Here is an 11,426-nt window from a genome sequence, read left to right on the forward strand (position 1 = left end):
GAACTTTTGCTCACTGGAGGAAAATGGAGCTGAAATGTGCATGAGAACATGGCTTTTTCAGTTGGTGCGGCGCTTTTGGCTCACAGGAGCGGCACTCTTGAATGAGGAGCAGCGCTTTTGATGCTGATTCTGCACTTTCCATATCCTTAGCCAATTTTGCCCAAGATTTGGTCAATTTTACACCAAATCAACTCCTTAGCCCTTAATTTACCATTTAGCTCAATAGCACACAAAATAGTCTCCAAGATAGTCATAAACCGAGCAAAGTGAGGTAGATATCACGAAATAAAACATATATAAATGAAGCGATATCAAACCCCCTACATTTAAATATTTGCTTGTCCTCATGCAAACAATCGACAAAACAAGCTTTAGAGATAGAGAACAAATAAGTAAACAATGCCAAAGCGCAAGAATTTTAGGCTCAAAGTGATACTTTTCATGAATATGCACTAGATGGCCATAGTGTTCTCCAAAAACTTGCACTTGCTAGGACCAAGCGCAATCATCCTCTTCTTCTACTAACACAAGCTTAACTCAAGCTCCAAATAACCTCTTCAATAGCATAACTTCAAATCTTCAATCCTCAAACACAAACATAAACATAATTCAAGCCTAAGTCTACCCGAACCAATCATGCCCCCGGTCAAAGTCAACTTCATCTACGAGAAAGTCATCAAACACCAATCACAAAGTATCAAATCATTACAAACTCGAACTTGACCTCCTTGACCTTGACCAAATATGTAGGATTCACGGGATAGCCAAAAACTCATCAAACAAATCAATCATATCAAATATAAGCCTACTTGAACAAACTCAAAGTGTACACAAAATATGTAAAATGCACCCCAAAGTGAATAAGGGCCATAAAAATCATACACATCACCACTAATCATGAAATGCATCATGTAAAAATACGCTTCCCGAAAAGAATGCTCACCTCATCAACCCGCAATGGCTATCCCTCTTCCACCTCCATGCCCCCAAAACGCCTATTTTCATCAATTCCAATAATGATCATCAATTCCAAATATATGCCGTCAATTCCAATTGATAATCGTCAATTCCAAGAATAGGGTTAAGGTGGGTGTGCCAAAGGTAAGGGACTGGGTACCCCACCTTTATTTGGTTACCCGGGCACGGGGTAACCGGCACTCATCAAGCTTTCTATCACAACTCTATGGTTTCTCTCACAGTAGAGCGAAAGCATTGACAGAGGTTCGTGGAATTAGGGTCCCACGTGGCTAAATAAGAGAGTTTGCCAATTCTAAATTTTTGAAGCACTAGGAAGACTTTAACTTCCTTTCAAATAATCGAGCTTGACTTGGGAGACTTTACTCTCAAGCTTGGAACAAACATAACTTGAAAGACTTTACTTCCAAGTTTGGAAGACTTTACTTCCAAAATGAGATGATGCTTATCTACTTCCCACATAACATGCTTTTATGCTTATTTTAAGAAAAGTTAGGAAGTAGTTACTACCTTTCCGTTATTTGCATGCACAAGGGTGCAATAGCTTTTGGCTATGGGTTGTGTTGTCTAGCAACACTAGCACGAAGCCATTTCTCCTAAAAAGGATAGCACTTTGTGAAGCTCAAGGCTCCTCTTCCCACGGCACTTAGCATAGCTAAATGTAAAATGGTGTAGATTAGGAAGTCTCCTACACCAAGTGAATTAACCATTCAAGTTTTTTTTAGACATAAGAGGGTGGACTTTAACCACCGAATTTTTGAAACGGGAAGACTTTACTTCCTTAAGTTTTGAAAAACTTAAGGAAGTAAAGACTTTAACCACCGAATTTTTGAAACGGGAAGACTTTACTTCCTTAAGTTTTGAAAAACTTGGAAAAGACTTTACTTTCCCCCCAAAAATTTTGAAAATTTTTACAAGTTTTAACCATTTTAGGTGCTTATGATATGAATTAATGTAATGGTTAAAAACTTGTTCCAAAAATTGTTCGACATCGCAAGCTTTGAACTTTATATCGCATGTGATACGTTTACCCGAAATAGTTTTGAAATGGCCCGATATTTTAACTCTCCCCCCTACATTTAGCGTATGCAATGCCCTCATTGTATTAAAGCGGTAGAATAAGTGAAAATAAGGGACATTTTGAATTAGAAAAGATGAGAGGAAAGAAAGTAAAAACCAGCGAAGATCAAACGATCTTTGTTGTTACCATTCGTATAATATGTAGTCACTAAGTTGCTCGCATGTCATTGTACCACTTGATGAGCCAAAAGAAAGAGCCAAGTGCATATGGCATTCCCTACAATTTGAAGTATGCTCACAAGGTACAAAATGTGCGGGGCCATACTCGGGGGAGTATGTGCGCCCACAATAAAGTCATAACGCTCCAAAGATATCAACAAAGTAATACAAACATTCACCAACATAATGAGATATTCAACCAAACTACTCAATTGACAAGATCACAAACAAAATATAATCTTCATGCTTCAACAAACAAGCATAATATAACAATGATCAACGTCACACATGCATAATCCAACGAATCAATCATCAAACAATCAACATCAAACACATAGTCATAATGAATTAAAACATCACAAACCTAAATAGTGTTGAATTATTACATGCCAACATTCAAATTCAGATTGTTTTATCCGGGAACCACAAGCCCTCCGGATCCAAATTACTACCATCATAAACCACAATCCAACATAAAGTAAATTGTTTTCATCACACACACCAAATTATCTAATTGTTCAAAAGCTCCCAATCCATCCGCCCATGATTATTACATGCCAATATTCAAATAAAAGTTTCACAAATCAACCAACAAATGTTTTAACTAAACCACAAGCAAAGAGAGCGAGAGCACAACGATAAGAATTACCACCAATTATTCCCTCCATAGTATGAGCCCTCCGGATTAGTCCTGTTGTTGTTGCCTTAAACGTTCAAAATGCGCAAACTCCTTGGCTCTCCTATACGCTTCGTTCGGGTCATAGTCAATTAAAGGTTGGCTTCTAGGGTGCTCAAATTCATACGGGTTAAATGTTGCAGCAAAAGGCTGGGGGCATTCGGGTCTGCGTAGCTCAATTGGTAATAATGGACTTGCCATTGCGAAATCGCACGGAGGCCTGAGAAATTGTAGCGTGCCTCATACTCTTGGTTGCTTAGGTTTATATTGATTTGACTAAATTGATTGGCAATCCAAGCTTGATCATAACCGCTCGGCATACTACTTCCCGCCCCGGTTGCTCCACTACTTGATCCTATGTCACCCGTTTCAAAATCGTGCATCACTCTCTCCTCTTCTTCTTGCTCATTCTCTTCCTCAATTTAATGTTTCCTAAATCAAACCATCTCCTCATATGGTTGTTTTGATCTCTCTTAAGAATTTTACCCCCTTGAAATCAGCATACCCAAATCTATCCATCTTATTAGCTGTGTACCCCGAGATGTCAATCCCTAATTTTTTTTGCTATCCTGGTCACAAACATGCCACCTACTGTACCCGTCTTCCCCTTAGTTTCAGTCTTATCGAAAAGATAGTCAGCTATAACATGTGGGACATGGATGTTTTCATGATGAAAGATTTGATCAGTGAGCCAAATGTCCAAGTAGGACATTTTCTCATTGTTGTGGTAACGGTAGTTAATCGTGTTTGCAATGAATCGGGCTATGATCTGATGAGGGATTGTTCTAAGGGTGTTGGCAACTGTTTTTCCCGGGCTGAAAACCCCGTGGCTCATTTGGTGCCAAGATGCTTGAAAGTTAAATTCCTTAGGGTTCGTATTGGGGATCTTGCATGTCAAAGATAATCCCAAAGGGTGTTGGTTCTGTTCTTAAACTCTCTGTAGATCCCTAGGGCCTTGATGAATTGAAGCATACTCATGCTTCGTTGTTGCCTGCCCAAGTAAAAAGTCATGTAATCAGTGTCATCGATTTCTTCTACCTTAAAATTGACAATTAGGGTGGAGGTGAACTCAAGGGTTGGGTCAATATAAATGGGATCATTGAATTTGAAAATTGGGACCCAAGGGTTAAGTGATAAGTTCCCATATTCAACCGTAAAGAAATTCTCAACCTCTTCTCGCATACCAGCTTCATCAAGAAGAGACCACTCTATGTACTTCCCAGGGTAGAATTTATCTTTTAGCCTAATTTCTAGGCTAGCTCTAAAGTTATCATTCATCAGAATATGTTACAGACAGGGGTATGTTGAGAGTCTACGAATGTCCTCTGGGATCGTTGGTACCTCCTCTTCGTCCTTAACCTCTTGAGTATCTGCCGATCTTTTACCCCTACCCTTGATTCCGATACTCTTTTGACATTTACCATGTGATCTCGTGGGTTCGTTAGTCTACCAGACAAAACAAACAATAGAAACATTGTGGAGAGGTATGCATTAGCACATAAACATTTAGTTCACAAACTTCAATCAATAACACCAAGTTGATTCCAATAAGTATAACAAGTTTTATCATGCAACTCATGTCAACATTTAACATACATGAATAAAACAAATGCAATTAATCATAACAAAGCTTGAAATCAAACAAGGATTAACTTTACGGCATAATCTCAAAGTCATCAAAAAGTTACAAAATTTTGCTCATGCAATGGTATGTTAAATCATAAGTAACATCACAAGCTAACGTGCATTATCATCAATCATGAAGTTTCACTAGGTCAAACATGGTCAACATGAACCAATTGCAAAAAGTCAACCCTAGTAAAAGTCTAATTCATTCAAATTTGGCTAAGACAACGAGCATTCATCAAATTATAGCAATTCTTCATGTTAAAACATAAATATACCACAAACAAATACATTATCACTAATCACATGCTCAGATTGGTCAAACCAAGTCAAACCTCAAACTTATGAACCCTAATTTGTAAATTCAAATCATACAAGCATGAAAGATGGATTCAAAGCAAGATAATCATGGCAACCTATCAATTAAGTATAAACAACATCAATTAACACTCCAATTTGGATCAAAATCAAAACCCCCCAAATAGGATGAACCTTAGAAATTCAAAGTTGAAATCGATGTAACTAAGCATGCAAATCATGTTAATAAACATCAATGTAGTCTAGATTCATCAACAAATTGACCATTAACATCATAAATCAAGCATAATCTACGAATTACGCATAAAGAGAAAAAGAGTAAAAATCAACCAAATCATGTTAAAGAACGATTAAAATGATAGATTCTTACTTTTCCCATGTTAGATGTAATGGATTTGCAAGAAAATAGATGGAATTTGAAGTTTAGAGTTGATTTGGGTCGACTAGGGTTAATATTGCGCCGTTATTAGAGAGAAAATTGGAGTTGGGTGTGAAAAAATGATATTTTGGTCGTGCAGATTGCTTAAATAACTAGGTGCAGGAGCGCGGCTTTTAGAACAGGAGCGCCGCTCCTGGTTGAAAGCAGAAGCGTCGCTCTTGGAAGAAAAGCGTCGCTCTTGGCGAATAAAAGCGCCGCTTTTGCGAATAAAAGCGCCGCTTTTAGAAATAAAAGCGCCGTTCTTGGCTACTATCCAATTTTGGCCCTAAAATACGGGTTAAAGCGTCGCTCTTGTAGTAGAAGCGTCGCTTTTGGAAGTGAAAAGCGCCGCTCCTAGGACAAAAGCGCCGCTTTTGTACCTGATTACAGTTTTTTCAATTTAAAGTCCATTTTGACCCATTCACAAACTATTTTTGACGTTTTCCGGTTTTACCCATATGCATGCAATGCAAAAACATAAAAATGCAACTAAGAAATGGAATATCATACAATTCTAAACGAAATTCAATTAAAAGAAATTATATACGCAATTTTGGAAAGTTTTTAACGAGTCTATCACCCGACTCCCATCCCCTTAAGATTTCAACTAATTTCGGGGTGGTAAACTTCCCTTCCCTTTGAGCTAGGGGAAACATTTTCATTACCAGCACCACTTAACATTGACATTAACCAATCATTCATTACTTTGTTTTCATTGATTAATTCTTTAAGTTTAACTTTCTCATGTTTTGACAAGTTTGACACTAGATGTTTTCTCAAGTGTTCATCTTTTTTGGATGAAGCCCGATGCACCCGCCCAAATAACTTTTGCATAGACTTGTCAACAACGTTGTTTTGATCTTTGTCTTTACCTTGAATTCCCTTGGTCAATCCCTCACTACCTTTAGTTGGTGAACCAACTTGCCTTGTGCTCGTGATGCATTGAACACTAGCAACAACTTGTGGTGTGGTCAATGGTATCGATGGTGTTTTAATACGTTTAGTTCTTATGCTCATGCATTTCCCTTTATCCCGAAGAGTCAATTTCTCGGTTCTAAAGTCAAAGAAAGAGCCCGCGGTTTCCAAGAATGGCCTTCCCAAAACAAGGGGTACAACCGGATCTTCCTTTATATCAACAATAACAAAGTCAATGGGAAATTTCATGTCCCCCACCTTAACAATTAAGTCTTCGACGATCTCCACACTAAAGTTAATTGGTTGATCAATTAATTTAACTCCCATTGTAGTGGCTGAAAGGTCACCTAGGCCTAGCCTTTTGTAAATGGAGTAGGGCATGAAGTTGATACTTGCCCCCGAATCGGCTAAAGATGTGAGCATCTCCGAACCGTTTACATTGCATGGGATAAGGAAAGGTCCGGGATCACCCATTTTGGATGGTAGGTTACATTTCTTTAAAATTCCATCACACTCCTTTTTCAAGAAAGCGGTGGATACTTGCTCAACATCTCTCTTTTTGGCCATGAGTATCTTCAAAAATTTCTCATAGTTGGGCATATTCTCAAGCACCTCCGCCAAAGGGAGTTTAACATAAATATTTTCATTGTCGGTTAAAGTTGACTTACAATCCACATCATTTAGATGTGTAGGAGGTAATGATTGAGGATGTGAGATCGGTGTCTCATTTTTCTCCTTAGTTGATGTAGCAAGAACCTCGACCTCTTTCTTTTGCTCCTTTACATTCAATAAAGTTTCGACCTTTTGCTCTTTCTCAACCTTTCTCAATTTAATTTGCTCAAACTCATCCTTTAACTCCTTGCATGTCGAATCGGTAGCCTCCATGGACAATACACTTTTAACTTGATAGGAAATGAATCTTGCATCGTCCGAATCCTCCGAAAACTTGAATACCCCATAATCGATAGTATTAATTTCTAGCGCTTCATCAAAATCAAACTTGCCTCCTTCAACATCGAACGTGAAAGCTTGAGGATATTCGGATTGATCTTCTTCAGTTGAATCAATCGAGTTCACTTGAGCATAAGTATTGGTAGGATTTGATGAACTCGCTTGATTTTGGTTTGGATTGGTAGTGTTGCTCTCGATAGGAATAACTCTCGTGTTATTTTGGTGGTTTTGTTGGTTGTGTTGGTTGTTTCGGTTGCTGTTGTAATTATTCGGGTTAACTTGAGTGTTTGAAGGTAAAGTTCCTTGTGGTCTTTCGGCAACTTGATTTGAAATTCTTCCAACGGTGCTCTCAAGGTTTTGGAATGAGGCTTGTTGATTTCGGAGTTGTTGCTTCAAGTGCTCATTCTCTTTCATTAGAAAAGCTTCGGTTGATTCTACCTTCTTGATGTAATTTTGCATGATTTCTTCTAAGCTCTTCGAAGGTTGGGATTGTTGAATGTTTTGTTGAGGTTGTTGATTGTAACCTTGGTTATTTTGTGATTGACTATAACCTTGGTTGCTTTGATAATTTGAATTGCTTTGGTTGTTGTAAGGTTGGTTGTTGTAAGGTTGTTGGTTTTGGTATTGAAAGTTGTTGTTTCGGTTTTGGTTATAGTTGTTGTAACCTTGATTTCGGTTTTAGTTTGTGAATCCGGGTGGTGTATTGGTTTGGTTGTTGAATGATACTTGTTTTTGATTAGGATTGTAGTAGCTTTCATTAGATGTTCCTCCCCGTTGGTAGTTTTGATTTACTTGTTTTTGATTAGGATTGTAGTAGCTTTCATTAGATGTTCCTCCCCGTTGGTAGTTTTGATTACTCACGTAGTTCACATGAGCATCCGAATTCATGGGAATATCATCTAGATCAACATGATTGCATTGAGTAATTTGAAGACAATTCTTCGTGAGATGTGGACCCTCGCATCGTTGACAACCTACTTGCATTGCAACTACCGTTTGTTGAATCTTCTTCAATTCTTTCCCAAATGTTTGAAATTGATTGTTCAAGCTTGCAAGTGTCACTTGCCCATTATCACTCTCGAATTGTGCTACACTTTTCCTTGTCAAATCTCGCGGTGAAGGTGCCCATTCATACGTGTTGATCGGGATGTCTTCTAACATAATTTCGACCGCATTTGGTGATTTGTACATAAATACCCCACCGGATGAAGAATCAAGATATTGCTTCGTAAAATTATTACAACCCCGATATAATGTGTTGATATACTCCTTCATTGTCAAACCATACAGTGGGAAAGCTCTTAGTAGCTTCTTGAATCGATCTCACGCATCATACAAACTCTCATCACCCCGTTGTGTAAACTCATTAATCTCCATTCTAAGTCGCTCTACTTTTGACGGTGGAAAGAAATGATTGATAAACTCGTTTGTTAATTCTTGAAAAGATTTTATGGAATCGGATGGCAAGCTTCGCATCCAAGCTTTTGCGTCTCCTTGAAGTGTGAAGGGAAATGCCCTCAACTTAAAAGCGTCATCGATGACGTTTTTGATTTTGTAAATATAACAAAGATCATTAAAGTGTTGAATATGTTCGAACGGATTCTCATCTATCAACCCAGGAAAGTATGTATCCTTGATCAACGTGAAAAAGTTACCCTCGATCTTCCAATTATCCGCTTCGATTGGTGGTTTAGTAATAGCCGGTGTTATCATTGTTGGTGCAATTAATCTAGCGTTCCACATTGGTGTGTCGTTTAGATCATTCAATAATTCTTAATTAACCAGAGGACCATTAGGATTGCCCTCTTCATCGTGAATCGGATTACTGTTTGGATCCATCTCTTCTAAACAAAATGACAAAGCTTCGAAATTCTTTCTTAATACCCTTTCTTCTCTACGATTATAAACCCCATGCACGTGTCTTTTCGGATCATAGAATGGATGTGTGAACTCTTGATCCTTGTGAGACCTTGTTTTCATACACCAAAGGCACCTATCCTTCAATCACAACACAAACACAAGCGGTTTTACAAAAAAAATAATAATATAAAATGCGAAAAGTAACTTTCGTAAGGGTAAACCCCTACGAAAGGATCGAATAATTAAACGTTTAAACTAAATAACCAACTAGGCTAACCGCTTCCCCGGCAGCGGCGCCAAGAAAGTGTGATGCGTTCGTACGATATACATCTTTTACCCTCTAAATTTATATTTGATTCAAACACTACAATCAAGTACACATAACTAACGAGTACTTAGAACCCGGTTACTATAGCACTTTAATGTAAGTATTCTTATCAAGTTCGTTCCAAGGGAAGCGGTGTAAGTCGGATATTTGAAACTATCAATTGTCCTAGGGTTTGTTTGATTGGGGGGTTTCAATTGATATCAACTAACAACTAAAACTTGCGCAATTAAACAAACCTAAATTTAACAATTAAGCTAGTAGCAAGAAACAAGTAGTGAAGTATTAAGACTTAAAATAAATTAACTAAGACGTGTTCACTTATCTAATCCTCTCTATGCTTGGCTTGCCCCGTTTTGCCTATTTTGCTATCTCATTAGTTGTTGAACTATTAAATGTTTAGCATCACTACTAAACCTCAAATCAAATGATACTCCGCAAATTCACATAAGCTTTATATCCTAAGATCGAGTTAAGCATGATTTGGTCATTGAGATTGAGCTTGGGTTGAAATCACTTAAAACCCCCAACTATCGAAATCACTTAAAATAATCACCATTACTATGTTGACTAGAGGCCAATTGAAAACCAACCTAGATCAAGAACACAATCACTTGCAATTCCTAAGCTAGTTGTCTAGATCACCTAAGGTGTTGAAGCACACATTGATTCACTTCTCAAATCACTAAGAGAGCTACACAACATATGTAATCAAAGTCAAGCCTAAAACAAACTCATAGCAATAGATCGTTAGCTAACTCAACAACACATGATCATGTAATTCATTCAAACAATAATAATCAATTGATTTGGGGCAAACACTAGCATTAGAGATTTATAAATAAGCAAACACAAGATATTTAACCCATCATAGCTAAAATTAAACTAATAATAAGCATAGAAATGTAAATCATCATCATCTTCAAGCTATTACAAGTACACAATGCAAAGTATGTAAAGTAAAATGAAGATTACAACTAATTAGTGCAAAATAGATAAAGCTTGGCTTGGCAAACGGCCCCTGTAAATGGCCTGCCAAACGGCCTGCCAGCCGTTTGCAGGCAAAATTCCAAGCCTATTTAAAGGGCTCTCTCCATCCATTTCAACACACACTCAATTTGTAATTCACTTTATATTTTCAAGCTTTTAGTTAGTTTTTAGTAGTAGTTAGTTTAGCTTTTATTTTCCGGAGGATATCCCGGCGAGTCCCTGCGATTCCCTGCGATCTCGGGCAGATTTCTTCGGCCTTTCCAGGTTTTTATCTGAAACGCTTGTCTTTTGTATTGAACAAGTGTTCTTACTTTTTATGTTTAATAGTGCGTTCCGATATTACCATGATAGCTTAATTAATCTGTATGTTGCCATGATAGAAGTTTGGGTTAGCGTAATTATGTTAATTTAGTACGATTACTGTCATAATACTGAACTAGGAAGTCTGATAGATTTGTATGCTAGCATCTTAAGGATTGTCCAACCTAGGTTGTGATCAGGACTTATCCACCTATATGAAATTAGCTACTTCATAAGATTAAGACCCCTGGTTATACTATATCTGAAGATTCTATGAACACGGTATGGCCAGAGTTCCCGAGAGGCATCTAATGCGCTTTTAGGACACGGAACTTAGGAATTGAGACATGAATGACCTAGTATGCCTATTGACTGTTCCAAAGAGACTTCTTAGGAGCTATTAATATCTAGTCAGTGCCTTTACTGTGTGACCCAAGCCTATTGCACGTTCTTGTTTGATTGTTGCCTTAGGAATAAGTCATATCAACTATTTAGGTATTTATTAGGTTTCTATTTGCTTTACTTTCAGTATATCAACTGTAATGCTGTATAATGCTTGAACTGATATGATCTCATTAGTATGATGGAATGGCTGTTAGTTTTCATTTAAGGTTTTGCCAACTTAAACCAACGCACTCCTTCCGTTTATGATCAGTGTTCAATCAACACAGCACGTTGTTATTTAGTTAACTAAACTGATAACGAGGGTTAGGATTAGAGCTCAACTCACTAATAAACCTAGCACTTTACTGAGGATAACCTTCGAGGTATAGCTACCTTTCAATTATACAACCAAGTGACATACTTCTCACTGCTCAAAGAGAACTCCGAGA

At 37.7% G+C, this 11,426-nt stretch overlaps 1 non-coding gene across 1 annotated transcript; it reads left to right on the plus strand.

Moving 5' to 3' along the window:
- Positions 1-8,397: 8,397 nt before the first annotated feature.
- On the plus strand, positions 8,398-8,504 carry LOC139860832 (small nucleolar RNA R71). Its single transcript, XR_011763446.1, has one exon. It is a non-coding gene; the product is annotated as a small nucleolar RNA R71 (small nucleolar RNA).
- Positions 8,505-11,426: the final 2,922 nt, after the last annotated feature.

Source organism: Rutidosis leptorrhynchoides, chromosome 7, assembly GCF_046630445.1.
Source record: "Rutidosis leptorrhynchoides isolate AG116_Rl617_1_P2 chromosome 7, CSIRO_AGI_Rlap_v1, whole genome shotgun sequence".
In the NCBI taxonomy this organism is placed as follows: Eukaryota; Viridiplantae; Streptophyta; class Magnoliopsida; order Asterales; family Asteraceae; genus Rutidosis; species Rutidosis leptorrhynchoides.